The sequence below is a fragment of the Dendrobates tinctorius genome, unplaced genomic scaffold (genome assembly GCF_039654945.1).
Source record: "Dendrobates tinctorius isolate UK_male_01 unplaced genomic scaffold, ASM3965494v1 ptg000064l, whole genome shotgun sequence".
Lineage (NCBI taxonomy): Eukaryota > Metazoa > Chordata > Amphibia > Anura > Dendrobatidae > Dendrobates > Dendrobates tinctorius.
Genome location: NW_027361732.1, coordinates 52,978,999 through 53,005,132, shown reverse-complemented (window position 1 = coordinate 53,005,132; position 26,134 = coordinate 52,978,999). Strand labels below are relative to the sequence as shown.

At 40.0% G+C, this 26,134-nt stretch overlaps 2 long non-coding RNA genes across 2 annotated transcripts in view; one reads left to right on the top strand and one right to left on the bottom strand.

The window, feature by feature from the left end:
* LOC141094619 (uncharacterized) overlaps nt 1–12,868 on the top strand; it is a 76,224-nt gene extending 63,356 nt beyond the window's left edge. The window contains exon 3 of the long non-coding RNA XR_012233131.1: nt 11,657–12,868. This is a non-coding gene — a long non-coding RNA (uncharacterized lncRNA). The remainder of the gene's footprint in view (nt 1–11,656) is intronic.
* The window catches only part of LOC141094618 (uncharacterized), a 284,948-nt gene that overhangs the window by 52,809 nt on the left and 206,005 nt on the right, over nt 1–26,134 (bottom strand). The window lies entirely within an intron of this gene.

The following is a 26,134-nucleotide window of genomic DNA, read 5'->3' as shown; positions in this document are numbered from 1 at the left end:
AACTTTAGCCTAACTGTAAAACTAACCCTAACTAACAGTAACCCTAACTTTAGCCTAACAGTAATCCTAACTTTAGCCTAACAGTAACCCTAACCCTAACAGTAACCCTAACTTTAACCTAACACTAACCCTAACTATAGCACTAACCCTAACCCTAACAGTAACCCTAACTACAGCACTAAACGTAACTCTAACAGTATCCCTAACTTTAACCCTAACAGTAACCCTAGCTATAGCACTAACCCTAACTATAGCACTAACCCTAACCATAATTATAGCACTAACCCTAACAGTAACCCTAACTATAGCACTAACCCTAATCCTAACAGTAACCCTAACAGTAACCCTAACTCTAGCACTAACCCTAACTATAATATACTGCTGCGTCCTGTGTCAGTGACATTTAGCCAGCAGAGGGCGCGGTGACATGGTTAGTGCGTGCGTGCCCTCTGCTGCCTGAGCATCACTGACAGACAACGTGGCAGACAGCAGTGAGCAGCGATGGACCGGGGGACAGGTGAATACCTCAGGTGCCGGGTCCTGAGCAGGAGAAGTGTGTATGGCATTTTTTTCTTGCAGCAGCAGCATATGGGGGCATAATATATGGAGCATCTTATGGGGCCAGCATATGGGGGCATATTCTCTGGAGCAGCATATGGGGGCATATTCTATGGGGCAGCATATGGGGGCATATTCTATGGAGCAGCATATGGGGGCATATTCTATGGGGCAGCATATGGGGGCATATTCTATGGAGCAGCATATGGGGGCATATTCTATGGAGCAACATATGGGGGCATATTCTATGGAGCAGCATATGGGGGCATATTCTATGGAGCAGCATATGGGGGGCATATTCTATGGAGCAGCATATGGGGGCATATTCTATGGAGCAACATATGAGGCATATTCTATGGGGCAGCACATGGGGGCAGCATATGGGGGCATATTCTATGGGGCAGCATATGGGGGCATATTCTATGGGGCAGCATATGGGGGCATAATCCATGGGGCAGCATATGGGGGCATAATCTATGGGGCAGCATATGGGGCAAATTCTATGGAGCAGCATATGGGGCATAGTCTATGGAGCAGCATAGGTATAGGGGCATATTCTATGGAGCAGCATATAGGGGCATAGTTTATGGAGCAGCATATGGGACATATTCTATGGGGCAGCATATGGGGGCATATTCTATGGGGCAGCATATGAGGGCATAATCTATGGAGCATCTTATTGGAGCATAATCTATGGAGCATCTTATGGGGACATAATCTATGGAGCATCTTATGGGGACATAATCTATGGAGCATCTTATGGGGGCATAATCTATGGAGAGTTTTATGGGGCATAATCTATGGAGCATTTTATGGGGTATAATCTATGGAGCATCTTATGGGGCATAATCTATGGAGCATCTTATGGGGCCATAACCTTTATGGAGCATTATATGGGGCATATTATTCTATGGAGCATCTTATGGGGGCATTATTAACCTTTGTGCAGCATTATATGAGGTGTATTTTGTATGGAGTATCTTATGGGGCCCATCATGAACTGTATGGAGCATTATATGGGGCTCCTGATTCAATATGGATATTCAAAAAGATTTAACCTACTTATGTTTCAATTAATTTTCCTTTTATTGGTATCTATTTTTATTTTTGTAATTTACCAGTAGCTGCTGCATTTTACACCCTACGCTTATACGCAAGTCAATAAGTTTTCCCATTTTTTTGTGGCAAAATTGGGGGGGGTCGGCTTATACACGGATCGGCTTATACACTAGTATATGCGGTAGTTAAAATCTGAGCTGGGAGTGATACCTAGCCTTTCGATCAGGCCACAGCAATATACATTTTAGTGTTTTTTTCTTATTTCTTACTCAAAATGATCTCAAAGGCTCCTCTGACTTCTGTTAACCTTGATATTTGCAGTGTGGCATCACACAATCTATTCACACTTCCTTCTTTAATAGAAAAAATGTTACATGATAAAGAAGTATTTTATTTCAGAAACAGATATTTATATCTATACTTTTAGTTTTAAGCAAAATTATTTTGATGTCCTGCCAAAATGCATAACGGAAAATATAATTATTTAAAAAAGCATTATATGTGTGATGTAAAAAAGATTAATATATTTTTAAGAAAGAAAAAAAACAGAATTGTTATTGCTGGACTGCAGTCTACAAAATTAAAGCTGGGATTAAAGGAGTTTTCTGGACTTACATAAATAACGCTTAAAGGTTATGAACATCTCCATAATCAAGTTTTGCTCCAATCACTGTGAACCACTGACAATGGCATTTAAATGATGCCATGCGCATAATCTCCCATAAGCCCTTGCGATGGTACATGAGTAATCACCCAACTCATCTAACACACTGGCTCCCCTTATCCCTGGTGGCGCTGCTGGCTTTTTTTCATGTTTCTGGGACATACCATTGCCCTGATTCTCAGCTTCTCTGCACCTTAATGTGTTTTTACACACTTATTCAGTCTTACCATCTCTTGGACATTTCTCTTCGTTATATGTCCTGCACATTTGATAAAATTCCCCCCTTTGAGGGGTTACTACTGTTTCATATTAGCAACTGGATATTTTTTCAAACCAATTTTTGATCACAAATGCTGTGACCCTCTTTTGGTATTGTATACTCATTGTTAAATTTTGTCATTTGTCACTCCCTATACAGTATATGCAATTTTTTTGCATATATTATATTTATGTAAGTTTTTTGTGATACATGCTTGTACATTTGTAGGCATACATTTCTAAAGCCAGTTATATTTATTCATTCAGCGCCTTTTATGGGATCCTGCTGTGGTTTGCCATTACCTTTATACTGAGGTGTGGCATTTGGTCTTGAGTCTCCTTTGCACACAGATGCAATTTTAATTGTTTTTATACTATACGTGTTTTGTTCTGTCTCTGTATGTATTTTTTTGGTGAATAATAAAAATTCAAATTTCGTATTACATATATATTTGGTATATATATATATATATATTTCTTACGCAATTGAGGTGCTCCCTTTTATGGGTTTGACTTTTTTTTGCTCTATTACATGTCTGCTTGCATACCCTGGTGAGACCTCTTGCTCTTACATATAAATATAAATTTTTCTGGTGGTGCCCTCCATTTACTGTGGATATATGAGTAATCACTGCAGCTGAAGGACATTGCACTGTCCATCCTGGTCCTCATATGAAGCGTAGCCAAAGTCAAGCTTCATAGGAGAATTGCAACATCACTCTGTACTGCAATACTACATTTTGGTAGTATACGGAATATGCAATCAAACAAATTCATATTCATGTCCCCTAAAGGGTCTAAAAAATAAAGTTAATAAAAAAGTGTTAAAAATAAAACAATATATATTGAAGTTACCTACTTTTACAATTTAAAAAAGAAATAAAGTTAAACAATACACAAACAGACAGTGGCATGTAAATGTTTGGACACTCCTGGTCAAAATTACTGTTATTGTGAACAGTTAAGGCTACTTTCACACTTGTGTTATGAGGCGCAATGCTCAGCTGCAGCTAAGCTCCACCCCCTGCTGCGCCCCCTCCGGTCAGCTCTTCCTATGGGCGCATGACGCTGCATGCAACCTGCGTCCCCTATATTTAGTGTTAGTGTTGGGTATGCAGGCCGTGCGCTGGTATGCTTTTGCCGGCACATGTGCCCTTTTGGCGCTGTGCCGATATGCGCCAAACGCACCGTGTTGCATTTTGCTGCATTCGTAGCAGCGTCAAAAGGGCGCATGCGCCGGCAAAAGCAGACCAGCGCACAGCCTGCGTGCCCAACGCTAAATATAGGGGACGCAGGTCGCATGCAGCGTCATGCGCCCATAGGAGGAGCTGACTGGAGGGAGCATGGCAGGGGGCGGAGCAGCATTGCGGCCGTGCGCTGCGCCTCATAACGCTAGTGTGAAACTAGCCTAAGCAAGTTGAGGATGAAATGATCTCTAAAATGGCTAAAGTTAGCACATTTCCCTAATATTTTACTAATATATATATTTTTTTTTATCTTTTACATTTTAAAAATTACTAAAAGGAAAATGGACCTATGCAAAAGATTGGTCAACCTGCATAGTTAGTACCTAGTAGCACCCCCTTTTAAAAGTATCACAGCTTGTAAACGCTAACCAAGAGTCTTTCAAATTTTGTTTGAGTGGTTTTCATCCATTCTTCCTTTCGAAATTCTTCCAGTTCTCGGAGATTCCTGGGTTGTCCTGTATGCACTGCTATTTTGAAATCTAGCCACAGATTTTCAATGATGTTCAGATCAAAAGACCATTGTAAAACCTTCAGCTTGTGCCTCTTGAGGGATTCTATTATAGATTTTGACATGTGATTAGGATCATTATTATCCATTTGTAGAAACCATCCTCTTTTCAACTTCAGCTTTTTTTAAAGATGGTGTTATGGTTGTATCAACATTTGTTTTGCAATTTCATTAAATTCATTCTCCCCCCATGAAATGTTCACTGTGCCATTGGCTGCAACACAACGCCAAAGCATGATTGATCGACCCTGATGCTTAATGGTTAGTGAGATGTTCTTTTCCTGAAATTCTGTACCTTTTTTCTCCACACATACCTTTGATCATTGTGGCCAAAGAGTTATATTTTAAACTCAGCGGTCTACAGGACTTGTTTCCAAAATGCATCAGACTTCTATAGATGTTCTTTTGCATACTTCTGAGGCTGAATTTTATGGTGAGGATGCAGGAGAGGTTTTCTTCTGATGAATCTTACATGAAGGCCATGTGCAGGTGTCTCTGAACAGTAGAACAATGTACTACATTTTGAGAGTCTGCTAAATCTTTCTGAAGGTTTTTTGCAATCAAGCGGGGGTTCTGATTTGCTTCTTTAGCAATCCTTTGAGCAGCTCTCACTGAAATTCTGCTTGGTCTTCCAGACCTTATCTTGACCTCCACTGTTCCTATTAACTGCCATTTCTTAATTACAATTCGAACTGAGGCAAGGGAAACCTCAAAACGCTTTGCTATCTTCTTATAACCTTTTCCTGCTTTGTGGGCCTCCACTAATTTCATTTTTAGAGTGCTAGTCAGTTGCATAAAAGAACCCATGGCTGCTGTTTTTTTGCAATAAAGTTAGAGGAGGTAGAGTTTTTATAAAGCTGGGAAATTTGCATCATCTTGCATTTCCTAACGAGGATAGTGAACAAGCAATAAACGTAACAGGCTAATTAAGGTCTGAAATGCTGCTCAAAGTCATCTGAGAACACAAATCTCCAAGGGTGCCCAAACTTTTTCATCAGCAGCCTATATTCCTTTTTGTAGTTTTTAGAATGAAAAAAAGACAAAATATATTTTTATGTCTAAAATATAAAGAAAATGTGTCATCTTTAATTTTAGGGCTTTTAGAGATCACTTCATTTTCAACTTAACTGTTCACAATAACAGTAATTTTGACCAAGGGTGACCAAACATTTACATGCAACTGTATTTGGCATTGCTAACCGTGACAATACAGCATTTAATCTTAATTATGCCAGACATAAATTTCAGTTGGCCAGGAGACATAGAGATTAAATAACTAAAAATTGGTATGTGCATATGTGTCCACCCCTTTTGCTATGAAGCCCCTAAAAATTTCTGGTACAAGCAATTCCCTTCATAAGTCACATTCTTGGTTAAAGGAATCCACCTTTGTGCAATCTAAGTGTCAAATGTTCTGTCAGTATATACACACACCTTTTCTGAAAGGTCACAGAGGCTGCAACACCATTAAGCAAGAGGCACCACTAACCAAACAACGCCATGAAGACCAAGGAGATTTCCAAACAACTCAGTGACAAAGTTGTTGACAAGCACATGTCAGGGTTGGGTTATAAAAAAAATACCAATCTCTGATGATCCCCTGGAGCACCTTCAGATCCATTATCATGAAATGGAAAATACATGGTACCATAACAACCTGCCACCAAAAGTCTCAGACCGGGCAAGGAAGGTATTAATCAGAGAAGCAGCACAGAGATTAAAAGTAACTCTGAAGGAGCTGCAGAGTTCCCAAGTAGAGACTGGAGTATTTGTCCATATGATTACAATAAGTCGTACACTTAATAGAGGTGGCCTTTTGGGCTTAAAAAAGCCTTTGCGTCACCAAACCACAAAACTTCACACAAGGCAAAAATAAAATTGAAAATCTTTATTCAAACATTTAATAAAATGTAAAAAAGCTAGGTAGATACCACAGGTACAGGAAAAGAAAGTGGGTAACCCAGGGGTTGACCCACAGCACAAATGTGTCAATGGTCATACATATATATAGCATGTACATAAAAATGAAAAGCCAATGTTGGTTCTATGTAACTATGTACAAAAATGACACAACCTATCAATTTTTTGTCATATATGCCATAGAAATACATTATAATTAATGCATGTTGCGGTCATAGTGAGCCACCTAAGCCTCATAATATACAGTAATATTCATAAATGTGCCAAAATTAAATAATTATATAATAGCAATGAGTAATATGACTAAGGAGGCAAACACATGGACGCAGATGTAATGGCAGGAGAAAGAACCTCCTAATACAAAAGCTGACGGTGTAAGTATATGTATGAAAAGTCAAAACACATAACTAGCTTTTTTTCAATTGCTGCACTACTGACAAAAAAATGCAATAAAAAGAGTTCAACCTGTATGTAAAAAAAATGTGAGCTCAGCGCACAAAAATCAGGCCCTAAACGAGTTCCATTGAAAGAAAAAGAAAAAACATTATGGGTCTCAAAAGAAGCTGATACAAGCCATGCCTCTTCATTTTTAACCCATAATGAATTAAATAAAACAAACCCAAAAAACAATAGAATTATGCTTTTTTAACCATTTTACCGCATTTGGATTTTTTTCCGTTTTTTTCAGTACATTACATGATGAAGCGAATGGTGTAGTTAAAAACTATAACTTGTCCTGTAAATAGTATGCCCTCCTTTGGGTATGCTCATTGATATAAGTGTTGTTTTTTGGAAAGAGTCAAAAATTGAAAATGTGGTCATGAAGAGGTTAACTTCTTAACAGCTCATTGTATTGGAGACTGACCACCACTGCTAGAGAATAGAACATGCATTACGCTTACAACCTCTTTTTTACTGAGCGTGTAAGCACTGTTTAAGGCCTGCTTCTAAGTCCTGGTGATTCCTGTACAAGAAAAAACAGTACTGTGAGATCCATGGTCCATGTCCGAATGTGACATCCGTTTGACATTCATGTTTCCATTTGCTGTCTGTGTGTAATACGCGTTGGCTATCCGTGTGTCTGTGTGACACTTACTGGTGCCTGGGAAAAACAGTAGTTTGCGCTGATCCCAGGCACTGGCTGCTCAAGACACCTTTCATCATTGTTGACTGGTCTCCCTGAGATTAGCGCAACCAGGCGACAATGATGGGAGTTGAACTTAGCACCTGCTGTGTACATACTGTGTAAAATTAAGAATTATATAAAAAAAATGGCATGGGCTTGCACGTAATTTTCATAGCCAGCAAAGGGAAACCCCATGGCTGGGGGCTCATGTTAATAATCTTGGAAAAGGGACAATATCCTAAAAGGCTCCAAGCTTTTAATAACAGCTCACAGCTGCTTGCTTAGCTTTTACTGGTGAGTTTTTGGGGGACCCCAGGAAAAAGTGACTCAGGGTCCCCCTATAAATTCAAACCACCAAAGGCTGAATAGACAGATGTGGGTTGATATTAATAGCCTGGGAAGGGGCCATGGATATTTCCCCCCTTCCAGGTTAGCAACTTTATCCCTCAGCCGTACCCAGAAATGGCGCATCCATAAGATGAGCCAAATCTGGAGAAAAGCTTCATTCTTGCTGCTTTCTCTATGTCAGTGGCACGTGGGGCTGATGTGAGCTTTGTATTGGCAGCTGACATCAAGTCCAGGGGTCAGTAATTGAGAAGTGTCTATAAGGAGACTCCATTACTAACCCCATAGTAAGTTTTGAAAAAAACACACAGCAAGAATAAAATTCTTTATTTGTAATAAAACTCAGCACCCTCTTATACACATTTATAAAAAAAAAACCAAAGGTCTCCTCACCTTTTAACCTATAATCCATTGAATCCCCTGTCGTTCTTGTCTGGGGTCCCCTATAAACTCACCAGTAAAACCTAAGCAAACAGCTGTGAGCACAACAAATACACACAACATGTCATTCTAGCTTCCTGTCCCACTTTGTAGGGGGTGCGAACCATCACTCTTGAAGCCAGACCAGTGTGAAAAGGCTGTTGGATGGATAGCAGATAATGCCTCCAGTCACTTTGCCAGCACCACCCTGTCTACCACCGGGTCCAATCTCAATAGCCATGATTCTAGACCACCTAAACCTCCCACCATGCCAACTGCCTAGAGACAAATGATACCACATTTGGACATTCCAAAGAGCTGTTCACATTTCCTTTTATAGATTCTGGCCTCTCTCCCTTCCCATTTCATATAGGACATGAGGGGATCGCATGTAGCGATGCTCAAATATTTGAGCATGCACACTCACAAGAAGGTGACAGGAAAATGCAACTAATGTCACAAGAGCTAGATAATGATTAGACAACAATGCAAGCAGTTGGTGATGTTATATCAGCTGGTCAGGAGGAGGACCAGGGTGCAGATGTGGAAGATGATGTGGTGGACAATGAAGTTACTGACCATAATGTAGGGGAAGATGCCTCCCACCCTGCACCTGTCGTTGCACACTTGCATCAACCATCAGCAATCACATCCATGTCCTTGTCCCTAGCCTAGACCTTGGAATACAAGCGTAAATATGCAGCCACCCACCCACAGTCTACAATACTAAATGGCCACATTTTCAGACTGGTTGTCTTGTAAATTTGTAGTTTAGGCTTGTAGAGACAGAACCTTTCCGAAACCTCATGGCTGTGGCTGTCCCTTGGTACTCAGTCCCCAGCAGCCACTATTTCTCCCAGTGTGCTGTTCCCACCTTACACAAGCACAAATCCCATAACATCAGCCGTGCCCTGACCAATGCTGTGACTGGGAAAGTCCATTTAACCATGGACACCTGGACAAGTGCTTGTGGCCAGGGATGCTACATTTCCCTAACGGCACACTGGGTAAACATTGTTGAAGTGAGGACACAGTCTGACCCTGGGATGGAACATGTGCTTCTGACACCAAGGATTACAGGTTGAATCAGGGTTGCCCCTACCTTCTACAGCAGTTCCTGCATCTCCTCCTCACCCTCAATCTCAGAAACATCAACATCAGTCACAAGCTGAAAAACACTGCAGCTCTGCCTCAACCAAGTGGTAACAAACTCTGCTGGAGCTAATCTACTTAGTTGACAAACCATACACAACCATGGAATTGTTGAAAGGTCTAACAGACCAGACTGACCAGTGGCTCTTGCCCCTGAAATCATAACCAGGCATGGTTGCGTTTGCACCTTGAGTTCACTGACTGTTGTGCAACATCACCTTGTGCGGGAACTCAACATTATATACATATGTTGGCAAGGCTTTGTGAGCAGCAGAGGGCAGTGGTTGAATACCAGCCACACCATGCCCTTCGGTATTCTAATCAGCCTAAGCCCATAAGAGCTGATGTTTGGGCATGGATGTCTAAAATCTATATGGTTCTCCAAAACTTTGAGGAGGTGACCAGGATGGTGAGTGACGATGATGCCATAATCAGCATCACCATCTGATTCTCTGTCCACTAACTCGCTACTCACAATTAAAGAGGAGGCTTTGCAGGTGGAATAAGTTGAGATGGAGCAAGAAACTATACTGGGTGATGCTACACAGCCCAGCCTCATTTCCTCTTCTCAACGCAGATTGGGTGATAGTGAGGAGGAGGAACAGGTGCTGGTTCCCTGCTCTAGAGATGGTAATACCCACACCACTTTCATCCCACCTGTTCAGTGTGAATGGTCTGAAGATGAGGAGAGGGAGGATGAGGATGAGGAGGACAACATGGACAGTCACCCTCTTGGTAGGGACAGGGAAGATTTGCCTGTTGGCAGGTGACAAAATTGACAAAAGCTTGGGATGGGCAAAAAATGTCTGATTGTTTGGATTTCTCTGAATTAATTAAACAATTATTCTACATGTGAGTGCAGGGATTTCTTTCCATTTTGCTGTTTCTCTCCATATTCCCCACTATCACACGGAGTGCTGACCAGCTTCTTATTTTGATTACAAAACAATGACTGACTGTGCACAAACTCTGATCAGGGTGTGATTAGCATACTCAGACTGATTTTCTTGGATGTGGAGAAAATGACATGAATGTTAGAGTTGGAAGAGACCTTCAGGGTCATCATGCACAACCCCCTGCTCAATGCAGGATTCACTAAACCATCTCAGATGACTGTCCAGCCTATGTTTGAAGACCTCCATTGAACAAGAACTCACCACCTCTCGTGGCAGCCTGCTCCACTCACTGACTTCACTGTCAAAACATTTTGTCTAATCTGTATATTCTCCCTTTCAGTTTTATTCCATTGCTTCACGTGTTTCCATGTGCAAATGATAATAAGGATGATTCCTCTACACTGTGACATCCCTTCAAATATTTGTAGACCGCTATTATGTATCCTTTTAGCCTTATTTTTTGCAAGCGAAACATTCCCAGATCTTTTAACTGTTCCTCATAGGACATACTTTGCAGTCCGCTCACCATCCTGGTAGTTTCTTTCTGAACTTGATTTTCAATGTCTCTAGTTTTTCAATGTATTTTTTTAAAATGTGCTGTACAGAAGTGGACACAGTATTCCAGATGAGGCCTGACCAAGGAGTAGTAGAGGAGAATTACTTCATGTGATCTAGACTCTATGCTTCTCTTTCTTTCAATGTTCTTTTTATTGAAAATATTTAAATGTAACAAACAGTGTTTGAGAAAGAAGCAGTATCTACAATAGAAACAATCATAAATGCTTCCGGCAAAGTTCACAGAGGCAATTTTGTGTAACAAATCCAATCACTGCAATTAAGAGTTATAGAAACTTTCAACATTTGTTGGAAAGAATGAGAAAATAAATAAAAAAGAATCAAGGTATAAGGAGGGGAGGGAGAAGAAAGGAGGGGGGAAAGTTGAAGAGGGGGAATAGAATATACCCAAGTCTTTTTCACACGTGCTGTTGCTTAGTTCTATTCCTCCCATTCTGTAGATGTATTTTTCAGTTTTATTGCCAAAATGCCAAAAGTGTGAATGCTTTTTTTTAACATTTCAATCTTCCATGAAACTATAGCACAATATGTGACTTTGTTTCCATTTGAAACTTTTAGTTTAAATTTTTTATTTCTTGGAAATTATGCTTTAACATTAGCATAGTAAGTAAGAACAGATTCTAAAACTGAACGAACTTCATATCACATAAATGTCTTGGTTTTCTGTTACAAAAATATGAAAGCCACAGGCACATTTTATTACGGTTTTGCAGAAAGTGTCTTTTGTTGGATAATTTATTACTTTCTGTAAACAGTTTTATTGTGGTTTCTAAGTAATTTGAGATTCAAAACTCATAAGATTTTAAAATTGCTTCACTTGTATAAATTCAAACCATAAAGTTTAGGTGCATTGTACGTATTTTCTGCTATTTATTTAATACTGTATATCAACTATAAATGTTTTCACTTACCCTTATATTTCTGCAGGTAACCTGTATTTCCTGATCAATTTGCTTGATTTGACTCAATGGAGTGCAGAACAAAGAAGAATCACTGTTTTTGGAATATGTTACCTTATGTCATCTCATCGTTGTCAGAGTCTTCACTTGCTGTATTTTAAGGGTATTCCTATTTTATCAATTATCACCAATACAAAGGATCGGCAATACCTTATTGATCTATGGGACCACAACTGGGGCTCCAAAGTGCCTACTTTAAACAGTCGAATGTCAGTCCCATTCTAGGAGGCCCATTCTTGGTATTGAAGGGTTCAAGAAATGGGACAATCAACTACCACAAAAGTAGCAACTTTGCAGATTATAAAGTGTTAGTTAGAAATAAAAGTGAATAAATAACAATGAGTATGAAAGTAAAAGAACACACTACATTTAAGGTTTTTAAATTGATTTGTGGAAACTATAAAAACCTATATTTGCATACTTATGTTCTCATGACATGTTCTGCACTAAGGTTACTCTGTAATCCACTCAATTGTTATTTAGTTTATGATTAAAGAAACAGTAAAAGGAAGGGTACACTTTCTTTTTCCTATGACAGTTTATTTTATAATAGTATGCATAAAGCCAAGGATGAGATAAAATACAACACCTGGTGATTAGAAAAATCTTTTTATTTCTGATGTCCAGAGTCAGTTCCTTGCACTTAAAGGGAACTTGTCAAATATACCTGCCTGAAATCATGCAGCCAGGTCCTGATTTATGTTGCCTGTGGTTTGGGTAGCATAAGTAAGTTGACAGGTTCAGGTTCCGTTTAACCCCTTCACTACCAAGGGTGGTTTGCACGTTAACTCCCGGGCCAATTTTTACAATTCTGACCACTGTCCTTTTATGAGGCCATAACTCTGGAACGCTTCCATGGATCCCGGTGATTCTGACATTGTTTTCTCGTGACATATTGTACGTCATGATAGTGGTAAAATTTCATTCATATAACTTGTGTTTATTTGTGAAAAAAACAGAAATTTGGCGAAAATTTTGAAAATTTCGCAATTTTTCAACTTTGAATTATTATGCCCTTAAATCACAGAGATATGGCAAATAAAAAACTTAATAAGTAACATTTCCCACATGTTTACTTTACATCAGCACAATTTTGGAACCAAAATTTTTTTTTGTTAGGAAGTTATAAGGGTTAAATTTGACCAGCGATTTCTCATTTTTGCAACACCATTTTATTTTTACGGACCACATCACATTTGAAGTCACTTTGAAGGGTCTGTATGATAGAAAATACCCAAAAGTGACACCATTCTAAAAACTGCACCCCTTAAGGTGCTCAAAACCACATTCAAGGAGTATATTAACCCTTCAGGTGCTTCACAGGAATTTTGTGAATATTTAAAAAAAAAAATGAACATTTAACTTTTTTTCACAAAAAAAATACTTCAGGTTCAATTTTTTTTTATTTTACCAAGGGTAAATTGGACTGCAAAAATTATTGTGCAATTTGTCCTGAGTACGCTGATACCTGATATGTGGGGGGAACCAATGTTTCTGTGCATGGCAGAGCTCAGAAGGGAAGGAGTGCCGTTTGACTTTTACAATGCAAAATTGGCTGCAATTCAGATCGGACGCCATGTCACGTTTGGAGAGCCCCTGATGTACCTAAACAGTGGAAACCCCCACAAGTGACCCCATTTTGGAAACTAGACCCCCCAAGGAACGTATCTAGATATGTGGTGAGAACTTTGAACCCACAAGGGCTTCACAGAAGTTTATAGCGTACAGCGGTACAATTAAAAAATCATATTTTTTCCACAAAATGATCTTTTCACCCCCAATTTTTATTTTCCCAAGGGTAACAGGACCCTAAAAGTTATTGTGCAATTTGTCCTGAGCACGCTGATACCCCATGTGTGGGTGTAAACGACTATTTGGGCGCATGGCAGAGCTCGGAAGGGAAGCAGCGCCATTTGACTTTAATGGCTGGAATTGAGATCGAACACCATGTCGTGTTTGGAAAGCCCCTGATGTACCAAAACAGTGGAATCCCCCCACAAATGACACCATTTTGGAAACTAGACCCCCCAAGGAACTTATCTAGATGTGTGATGAGAACTTTGAACCCCCAAGTGCTTCACAGAAGTTTATAACGCCCAGGCGTGAAAATAAAAAAATCATATTTTTTTTCCACAAAAATGATATTTTTGCCCCCAATTTTTCATTTTCCTAAGGGCAACAGGAGAAATAGGACCCCAAAAGTTGTTTTGCAAATTGCCCTGAGTAGGCTGATACCCCATATGAGGGGGTAAAACACTGTTCGTGTGCATGGCAGAGCTTGGAAGGGAAGGAGCACCATTTGACTTTTTCAATGCAGAATTGGCTGGAATTGAGATCAGACGCCATGTTGCGTTTGGAGAGCACCTGATGTGCGCAAATAGTGGAAACCCCCAATTCTAACTCCAACCCTAACCCCAACACACCCCTAACCCTAACCCTAGCCCTAACCCTAGCCCTAACCCTAGCCCTAGCCCTAACCCTAATGGGAAAATGGAAATAAATACATTTTTTTAATTTTATTATTTTTCTCTAACTAAGGGGGTGATAACGGGGGGTTTGATTTACTATTTATGGCGTTATTTATATTTGGCAGCTGTCACATGCTAAAAGACGCTTTTTATTGTAAAAATAGTTTTTGCATCACCACATATTGAGAGCTATAATTTTTCATATTTTGACCTACCGAGTCATGTGAGGTCTTATTTTTTGCGGGACGAGTTGACGTTTATATTGGTACCATGTTCGGGCATGTGACACTTTTTGATCGCTTTTTATTTCGTTTTTTGGGACGCAGAATTTACAAAAACCAGCGTTTCATGAATTTCTTTTGGGTGGTGCGTTTACGCCGTTCCGCGTGCGATAAAATTGATAAAGCGGTTTTATTCTTCGGGTCGGTACGGTTACAGCAATACCTCATTTATGTCTTTTTTTATGTTTTGGCGCTTTTATGCAATGAAAACAATTTTATATAAAAAATAATTATTTTTGCATCGCTTTATTCTGCGAGCTATAACTTTTTATTTTTTCGCTGATGATGCTGTATGATGGCTCGTTTTTTGCGGGACAAGATGTCGTTTTCAGCGGTACCATGGATATTTATATGCGCCTTTTTGATCGCGCGTTATTGCACTTTTTATTCGGCGGTATGATAATAAATCATTATTTTTTGCTTCGTTTTTTATTTTTACTTTTTAAGGGGTTCACTTAAGGGGTTAACTAATGGGACAGTTTTATAGGGCGGATCGTTACGGACGCGGCGATACCAAATATGTGTACTTTTATTGTTTTTTTTTTATTTCCAAAAAATGAATTTATTGGGGAATATTTTTTTTTTTTATTTATTTAGCGATTTTTTTAAAATTATTTTTACACTTTTTTTTTTTTTTACTTTATTACAATGTGATAGATCAGCAATCTGTCAAAGGCACTGCTGCAGGCTTGCTCATGCCTGCCCTCTGCGGGCAGTGAGGAAGCCAGCTTCCTGCAGGCCCCCGGAGGTCCCTGCCACCATATTGGATTCAGGAACCTGCAGGAAAAGAGCCCCCCGCAGCAGTGCTGCACATTGTGCTGCCGTGGGGGGCTCAGGGAAGCACGGAGGGAGCCCCCTCCCTGCCGATGCTTCTCTTTAACCCCCGGTACACCGCGATCGTGTTTGATCGCGGTGTACAAGGGGTTAACGTGTCGGGGGCGGTCCGTGACTGCCCCTGACACATTGTGCCGGGTGTCAGCTATGATAATTAGCTGACACCCGGCCACGATAAGCGGCGCTCACCACGTGGGCGCCGCTTATCGCTATGACGTAATATTCCGTCCATGGTAATTAGGGCCCAGAGCACATGGATGGAATATTACATCCAATGAAGGAAAGGGATTAATATCCTGCTCTTAAACCTAACCAGAATATGGACACATGCTTGAGCCATAGATCATAGAGAATTCTTCTCCAAATCTACGAATTATGGCTCTCATAAAATAACTGTAATTTTGATGCAGTTTACCAAGATTACTTGCGCTCATTTAAATAAAAGTTTGACGGAAAACTTGTGTTCTCTGCATGACATTACCAACATGTATTTGGTTACAATCTACTAGAGGGATGGGTGACCATTGAGGAGAAGCAAAATGCTGCTGGGAAATGAAGTTTTAACAGTGTAGGAATAAGACCACCGATTCAGCTATAAGAGAATGGATGCACAGAGGGGCATACTGAGATGAAAAAAGAGACAACAGTACAATAAGGTAACATTATGTTGGGCTTAGTCTGTATACTAACAAAATACATGTGCATTTACTGTGCTTTGAGAAAAAAAATGCAATTGTACGAAGAGCCCTATAATAATCCTATTGCACTAGAATTTATGCTTTTTCACTTAAAAACTACCACTACTTAAAGTGTACTCTATTATTTCACCTAAGGAAAATGGATTATTGCAGCTGAAATTCTCATGGAACTGTAATCCCCAGACGTCCCTTTCATTTGTTCTTTGTTTCCCGGCTTGTTTTAGACAAATTCTCTAGAGAAAATACTACTCTCTTCAGGATTTTTAACATTACAAGTGTATTCTTCAATTTGTTCAATATGATTTATAAAATAAGAATATATAACAAATTACTCATACATATAAAGAATTAGCTGTTTGAATTAGGTGCTTGAATCTCTGAAGCATTTTGATATTGCATTTTGTGCTAATCTTCTCAACAAAAATATATCTCCTCCCTCTTACAGACATAAGTTCCCTACACAATGCGGATGCCGCTGTCGCTCTATATAACACCACAATAGCTGTAGCTTTGGAATCAGTTGCCCCTCTCAAACATACCAAAGCTCGCAAGATCAACAGACAGCCCTGGCACACCAGTCTGACCAAAGAACTGAGGCGGGCTTCCAGGGCTGCTGAGCGGAGATGGAAAAAATCCCACTCCAATGAGGACTTCATCACATTCAAACAGTCCCTCACTACTTTCAAGGCCACACTCGCTACAGCAAAACAAACCTACTTCTCATCTCTTATATCCTCCATGTCTCACAAACCTAAACAGTTATTCAAAACCTTCAATTCTCTCCTCCGCCCCCCAGCACCTCCTCCCTCTCCACTTATCTCAGCTGAAGACTTTGCCTCATTTTTCAAGGAGAAGATTGATAACATCAGATACAGTTTTGGTCAACAACCCCCAGTGCCCTTCCTCCTACCTGCCCTGCCCTCCTCCCCAAAACCAACTTCTCCACCATTACAGAAGATCGACTCTCCACTCTACTCTCAAAATCACATCTCACTACCTGTGCACTTGACCCGATCCAATCCCACTTCATCCCAAACCTCACCACAGTCTTCATCCCAACCCTAACCCATCTCTTCAACCTATCACTAACAACTGGTGTTTTCCCCTCAAGCTTTAAACATGCCTCAATCACACCTATCCTCAAAAAGCCCTCTCTTGACCCATCCTCTGTATCTAGCTATCGCCCTATATCACTTCTCCCCTATGCCTCAAAACTACTGGAACAACACGTCCATCTTGAACTATCCTCCCACCTCTCTTCTTGCTCCCTCCTTGACCACTTGCAATCTGGCTTCCGGCCACACCACTCCACTGAAACTGCCCTAACTAAGGTCACCAATGACCTACTAGCCGCCAAGGCCAAGCGACACTACTCTGTCCTCCTCCTCCTGGACCCGTCCTCTGCCTTTGACACAGTGGACCATTCCCTATTACTACAGACCCTCTCATCTCTTGGTATCACAGACTTGGCCCTATCTTGGATTGTGTCATACCTAGCAGACCGGACATTCAGCATCTCCTATTCGCAGACCACCTCCTCACCGCGCCCCCTATCCGTCGGAGTCCCGCAAGGTCCAGTCCTAGAGCCCCTGCTCTTCTCCGTTTACACCTTCGGCCTCGGACAGCTCATAGAATCTCATGGTTTTCAGTATCATCTCTATGCTGATGACACACAGATCTACATCTCTGGACCAGATATCACCTCCCTACTAAACAGAATCCCTCAATGTCTGTCTGTTATTTTATCCTTCTTCTCCGCTAGATTTCTAAAACTTAATATGGACAAAACAGAATTAATCATCTTTCACCCATCTCAAGTGACCCCCCCAACGGACCTATCCATTAAAGTAAACGGCTGCCCACTTTCTCCAGTCCCACAAGCTCGCTGCCTCGGGGTTATCCTTGACACTGATCTCTCTTTCAAGCCACATATCCAAGCCCTTTCAGCTTCCTGCCGACTTCAACTCAAAAATATTTCACGGATCCGTACATTCCTCAACAAAGAATCTGCAAAAACCCTAGTCCATGCCCTCATCATCTCCCGCCTTGACTACTGCAACCTCCTGCTCTGTGGCCTCCCCTCTAACACTCTCGCACCCTCCAATCTATTCTTAACTCTGCTGCCCGACTAATCCACCTGTCCCCCCGCTATTTCCCGACCTCTCCCCTCTGTCAATCCCTGCATTGGCTCCCCATTACCCAAAGACTCCAGTTCAAAACCCTAACCATGACATACAAAGCCATCCACAACCTGAGTCCTCCGTACATCTGTGACCTAGTCTCCCGGTACTTACCTGCACGAAACCTCCGATCCTCACAAGATCTCCTTCTGTACTCCCCTCTTATCTCCTCTTCCCACAATCGCATACAAGATTTCTCCTGCGCATCCCCTCTACTCTGGAACTCTCTACCACAACAAATCAGACTCTCGCCTACCATGGAAACCTTCCAAAAGAACTTGAAGACCTACCTCTTCCGACAAGCCTACAACTTGCAGTAACCACCGATCCACCAAACTCCTGCACGACCAGCTCTACCCTCGCCTACTGTATCCTCACCCATCCCGTTGTAGATTGTGAGCCCTCGCGGGCAGGGTCCTCTCTCATCCTGTAACAGTCGTGACTTGTATTGTTTAAGATTACTGTACTTGTATGTATTATGTATACCCCTCCTCACATGTAAAGTGCAATGGAATAAATGGCACTATAATAATAAATAATAATATCTAAACCTTACTCGTTTCTCAATTATACTTGCATTTATTACTATTTAGCAGAAATAATGTTTTCTGTATATCCATAAAATCATAAACAAGAAATTTTAATTTTTTTATTTCTTATATCTTTAAATTATTAAATTAATCCAATAAAGTCCAGGGTGCTTTGAAGCTTTAGATTGGCCCAATTTAGATGTAATTTTTGCTTTTTTAATTTCAAAATATAATATGCTTTTTTCTTTGTGAAATATTTTCTCATTATCCTAGTGGTTTTCTAAAATATCTTATTTTTTGTTTGTGCTATTTTCATGTACTATATGATAAGTTTGGCATAAAATGATCAAGGCCTCAAAGGTTAAAAAGGGTAAAAAAAAGACTTGTTGCAAGGACAAAAGCTCTGTTACATGAGTTTTGCTACTGCCAAGGTTGTGGAGCCCCCACAAACCAGTTACTTGAACAGCAAGACCACTGGGACCAAAACAATGCTGTGTATATAAAAAGAGAGAGAATAGAAGTGTTGATAACGAAGGTTAAGCGAATTAGAGAAAATTCTAATTCACCAGATTTGCTTGAATTTGGTTGGGAAGTTAAATTTGCATTCAGCCCTTACCAACATATGACATAATGGTACCTCACTTGTTGGCTCTCTTTCTTTGATGCTATCATTTTCCTGTCCAGCCTTTACTTCATGCATGGTTTCAAGTCATACTCCGGCTCAGTTTTCTGTTTTTTTCTTCAGTATTTTTGTATTCAGTACAAATAGGGTGTGGCCCCCTTTTCACTGAGCTGGACAGTTCATATATAGTCCCTCCAAAGCTGGGTGTCCGGTTGGTACCTGGTGATTTTCTGCCACTGTTCACACTAGGTAGGTTTTAACATTAGAGAGTGTAGTTACTGAATTGGGTATACCTTGTTGCGGTGGGAAAGGTTAATGCTTTTTAAAAAAATCTAAAACAGTGTTTACTAAATACCCTATGTTAATTATTTAATGCACTTGATTTTTTAATTATTTATTTTCATTAGGATATACAAACACATTGTCTTTTCTTTGGTTTTGCTTGCTTCTAAGGCCAGTGTGAACACGCCTTTACATGATGCATGTTTTAAAGTCATACTCCGGCTCAGTTTTCTGTTTTTCTTTTTTTTCTTTTGCAAATTTGCTGCAATTGGAATTTCTTTCCATCATTCTAGTACATCACATGATGAAATGGATTTTGTTATTCAAAAGTACAACTTGTCTTGCTAAAAACAAGCCCTCATATGACTATGTCAACATGTAAAGATTAAAGGGGATAAACTTATTTAATGCAAATTAAATTGCTGGTAAAATATGTACATTATGCTCTTAGGTCTTTCCAGATCCCCAAATGTAATAAACGGAGGGGATACAAATATAAACAAAATATCTTCACCTCTGCCCCTGCCTGTCATGGTGCTGTGGCTCTCCACCTAGCCCTTTGCTAGCCCGTTCCCTCCCTCTGGCTCTAGTCTTGTCTTTCGCAATCACTCTTCACCACCTCAAGAGCTGACAGGGCCTCAAGCAACATCATGACATCATGACTTCATTTGTCATGACTTGACTGTACATGAGATCTCTTCTAAGAGCAGTATGAACTTTTTTTTTTTTTAATAAAAATCTAATTGCTATACTTTCATCTCCACTTGTAAACATTTTAGATATAAAATTGGATATACAATGGTGGAAATTTGTCCATAATGTGAAGGCTACTGTAAACAAATATCATTGTATTATCAAGGAAACGTTCAGGTTTTCAGTGAAGACGCATTCAACCTTGGCCTCGATTTTCTTTCCCAATATCATCAAATTCAAATTTCATTTTTGGCAAATTTGCCAATTTATAATGTGGATTCTATAAGGAATGTAAAGACATGCTCATTGGAAAGGCTCTGTCAATATTTCCTTGTCATTTTTACGATGTGATTCCCTGATGCCCTGCTGTTTTTTATTCCTTGGAATAAAAAAGTACTTTTTTTAGCTTATTTTTTTCAGCATCTTTAATAAAACAAGTGTCTAAGGACAACAGCATGGCTTCCAGGTGAGCTGATTGAGATTGACTTCCTATGTTTGGAATACAAATAGGGCAAATAATGTAAAGCTTTAGTTTATTCATGTTTAGTTACTTTTTGGCCTATTTGGTTTATTGATATTAATGATTTCATTTAAGTAATAAAATGTAACAATATGACATATATTTTCTGATGGTAACTGAGCAATAAATGGGAATTTATATGGAGTAATACATTTGTGTCTTGTTTTGTAATTATTATTAATTATTTATATAGCACCATTAATTCCATGGTGCTGTACATGAGACAGGGGTTACATACAAAGTTATAGATAACGTTAACATTAAACAAATTTACAATGACAGACTGGTACAGAGGAGAGAGGACCCTGTCATTGCGGACTTACATTCTACGGGATAGTGGGGAAGAGACAGAAGGTCAGGGGTGCAGCAGCTCTGGTGGTGATGAGGCGGCAGCTCAGGCGGTGGTGAGGCGGCAGAATGGTCATTGCAGGCTGTAAGCTTTCCTGAAAAGATGGGTTTTCAGATTCCGTTTGAAGGATCCGAGGGTGGTGGATAATCAGACGTGTTGAGGCATGGCATTCCAGAGGATAGGGGATATTCGGGAGAAATCTTGGAGGCGGTTGTGTGAGGAATGAATAAGTGTGGAGGAGAGTAGGAGGTCTTCCGAGGATCGAAGATTACGTGAGGGAAGATATTGGGAGATTAGTTCAGAGATATAGGGAGGGGACAGGTTGTGGATGGCTTTGTAGGTCAGTGTTAGTAGTTTGAACTGGATTTGTTGGGGAATTGGAAGCTTGAGAGCCCAGTAAGGAGGATAAAGACCCTTTAGTTTAGTTTGAGCTAAGATAATGTGTGCTGTATTATACATATTACCCCTATAAAAGTTATTTTTTTGTTTCTACCTTTCATTTAATTTCTTAATGATTTGGTTATTATGTACATGATCAAAAATATTATCAAGAATTGGCTGCTCAACTATAGGAGTAGCCATATTAAAGGTGGATCTTTAAGCTTATGTCTTAGGCTAGGGTTACACCAGCGTATTTTCTGTCATCCAAGACTATTGGACCAATTATGCTTGTTTGATCAGAGTTTGATCATTGTGTGATCCGATTTTCTTAGATAAGGAGAAGAGAGAAAGAAATTTCTCCATCTTCTCCAATTCTGGCAGTCTGTGAAAATTGCACCACTCTCAGATGTCATCCGCTTTCCACAGACTCATTGACTTGCATGGCCGAGTACAATCTGAATATCAGATGCTGCGATTTTTTCCTCAGAGAAAAGTTTGACATGTGCACGGCCACATAGGATAGCATTGGTCTGGGTGCGATTCGATGTTTTGTTGGCTTGCACTCAGAACGAAAATACTGAATTTATAAGCATAGTTCTTTCAGCGTCATGTACGTATATGATAGGATGTTTTATATATATGGATATGCAGCCAGCCGTCAATCATCATGGAAAGAAGTGTAAAGAGGTGGGGGAAGGCATAAGATTACTCCCTCCATGAATACAGTGAATTCAGAACTATTTTATGCATTCAGAGCTCCCATTAGCCAAATGGCACAATATTTTTTGTACTGTTTTGGCTAATAGAATATGGACCTGCAGTTGTAACATTCTGCCCTTACATAGGCCAGCATATTCAACTGACATATCCACTTTAATCAGGGGAGATAACTCTGTAATATATTATTTAGCAGTGAAGATCATTTCCGAGCCTCTGTTATTTATTAGTATTCGCTATGTTTGATACACTGTAGACCAGATGAACAGCCTTTATTGCAGAGGTCACAGGCTCTTTTTCTATTCAACTCTGTATCCATGCTGATGAAGCTGGTAGCCTTTTTTGCTGACCTACAAGAGTTTTCTCTGGACTTTAACATTCTGAACATCTGTCTTCAGGCTTCTGTCTAGAACCTCAAGAGGCCATGTTGTGCATTTTTATCGTGTATAGTAAAATCCACAATGGATTGTCTGTGAAAACTCAGTATCTCTTTATACCTCAGATTGCTTTACTGTCAATGTCAGTCAATTACCCTTTCGTTCAACAGTTCATAAGGGTTCTCAGATATCAATCATTGAATTTAATGGAAAACTGCTGATTTAAGTCAAACCAGATACATCACATTTATTTGTACATAATTATTTTGAAAATGTGTTTCACAAAACCTGTTAACATTTGCTTAGTATATAGGGTCACATTTACCATCACTACTGTGAAATAAAGATCTTTCTTTGTATTGTATTAACAGCCAATTAAAGTTGCCATTTATTACATAACCTCTTCAGATTTGTGATGATGTTATTTTTATTATCAGACTGAAAAAATTCAACAGTAATAAACTTAAATTTCACTACTAAAAATCTGAAGACGTTACGTAATGGCAGCTTTGAAGAGGACCTTCCACAAATTCTGACTTTTAACTGAATCTTCCTGTATATATCTGCATAAATACAGATAAAAACATTTATTTTTCAGTTTTTATTTTCTCCACTTCATTGTACAGATACACGGTGCCAAAATGACTCTGTGTCGGTGGCAGTGGCCTGAAATGCTCAATTGCGAAGCTGATCTGTCTTTTGCTTATAAGGAAACAGATGTGCAATACCCAACCGTGGACACTATCAGAAGACGGAGCAGCTCTGCAATTGAGCATTTCTGGCAGATGGCCACTGACAACAAGATCAGCTGATAAAAGGGGGTGTCGGGTGTCAGACATCGAATGATCAGACATTAGTGACCTATACTGAGGATGTCATCAATGATAAAGTAGTGGCCACATTCTATAAGACAGATAGTCCCGCCATGCAAAATAATTAATAATTAACATTTCCCATATGTCTACCTAATATTGGCATATTTTATTTTATATATCCAATAATTTTTAGAGACATTAAACTTTTATAAGTTTATCAATAATTTTTAAAATTTTCATCAAACTTTCAGAAACCTATTTTTTAGGGGTCAATTAATTTCTCAAGTGCCTTTGAGGGGTTGTTATATTTAAAGCTCCGAACAAATCACCTCATTTTTAAAAATTGCACCGTCTATAGTGTTTAAATGTATTTAGGAAGGTTGTTAACCCTGAAGGTGCTTTAAATGAACAAACACAAAAAAAATAAGTGAAAAAAATGAAAAAAATTCCATATTTTCTATTGAAACATAGTTTTAGCTCCAAATTTTTCATTTTCCCATAACGAGACTGGAAAAAAAACACCACACATTTTGTTACATTTATGCCAAGTATGACATTACCTAATATATGGTTGTACTAAACTGTTTGGGAGCATGGTTTAAAAGGAAAGGAGCACATTTATCTTTTGGAGTGCAAATTTTGCTGGAATAGTTTTCTTTTGCCACAATTCATTTGCAAAGACCTTGAGACATTTGGAAAGATGAAATCTGAAGAATTTTTTTTAATGGTGTTCATTGGATATGATAAATAGCATGCTGATTTTATACAATCATGAACATAGATAGGAAAAAGTCAGCTCACTATTCATAACTTCCAGGTGCCCGGTACGCTGTCCTAACCCTATGTGTGCACAATATGGAAAAAAGGTAGAGTTCCTTTTAAACAAGCTAAAATAGCATGGCACTAGACTTGTAAAAGTGTTGGCAAGAGGAAAAAAAGCAATGCGTTTCAATCGCAACTGGGCTAATCTCTCCACAGCCAAAAAGGTTAACCCCTTCCCGACCTTTGACGCCACGAAGGCGTCATGAAAAGTCGTGCCAATACGACCCATGACGCCTATGTGGCATCATGAATTGATTGCCCCCCTGCAGGTCGGGTGACTGAGGTCACTGAAAGGTCACCTGACCCGCACACAAAGGAACCTTCATAGTTAACCCCAGGGGGCGTGGCTTAGCCCCCACATGCCTACGATCTCTCTGATTGGCTGTTAAAAGTGAAACTGCTAATCAGAGCGATTGTAATATTTAAGCAATGAAATTTGGTGAAATATTACAATCCAGCCATGGCCGATGCTGAAATGGCATCGGACAATGGCTGGAGACCGAGACCCGACCCCCCCACACCGTCTGACGCCACCGATTGGCAGCCGCCATCATAATCTGACCCCCCACCTTCCCTCCACTCCCCCCACCCTCCGATCTCCCATCTCACCCTCCATGGTGCCTCCGAACTCCCGCTAGTCGTCCTAGTGTCCTGCCATCCAGCATCATGGGCGCCGCCATCTTGGAAGATGGCGGGCACATGCGCAGTGTGCCGAATCGAATCTGCAACGCTGCAGATTCATTCATTTATTTTGATCACTATGATAAGCTTTCACAGTGATCAAAATAAAAAAAGTAAAATCACCGCCCCCCTTATCACCCCCATAGGTAGGGACAAACAATAAAATATAGAAAATATATATTTTTTATCTCTCCATTAAGGTTAGGGTTAGGGCTAGGGTCAGGGCTAGGGCTAGGGTTAGGGCTAGGGTTAGGGCTAGCGTTAGGGTTGGAATTAGGGTTAGGGTTAGAAAAAGGGTTAGGGTTAGAAATAGGGTTAGGGTTGGAATTAGGGTTAGGGTTGGAATTAGGGTTGGAATTAGAGTTTGGATTAGTGTTAGGGTTGTAATTAGGATTGGAGTTAGGGGTGGATTGGGATTATGGTTAGGCTTGTGGTTAGGGTTAGAGTTGGGATTTGGGCTAGGGGTGTGTTGGGGTTAGGGTTGGAGATAGAATTGAGGGGTTTCCACTGTTTAGGCACATCACGGGGTCTCCAAATGCGACATGGTGCCACCATTGATTCCAGCCAATTTTGCGCTCAAAAAGTCAAACAGTGCTCCCTCCATTTCGAGCCCCGACGTGTGCCCAAACAGTGGTTTACCCTCACTTATGGGGTAACAGCGTACTCAGAAAAACTGCACAACAACTTTGGGGGTCTAATTTCTCCTGTTACCCTTGGGAAAATAAAAAAAATGGGGGCTAAAATAATTATTTTTGTGGAAAATTTTTTTTTTTATTTTCATGGCTCTGCGTTATAAACATCTGTGAAGCACTTTGTGGTTCAAAGTGCTCACCACACATCTAGATTAGTTCCTTGGGTGGTCTAGTTTCCAAAATGGGGTCATTTGTGGGGGGCTTCCACTGTTTAGGTACATCAGGGGCTCTGCAAACGTAATGTGACGCCCACAGACCATTCCATCAAGTCGGCATTTCAAAACGTCACTACTTCCCTTCCGAGCCCCAACGTGTCCCTGAACAGTGGTCCCCCCCACATACGGGGCACCAGCGTACTCAGGACAATCTGAACAACAGCTTTTGGGGTCCAATTTATCCTGTTACCCTCGTGAAAATAAAAAATAGTGGGCTAAAAATCATTTTTTGAGGAAAAAAAATAATTTTTTATTTTCACGGCTTTGCGTTATAAACTTCTGTGAAGCA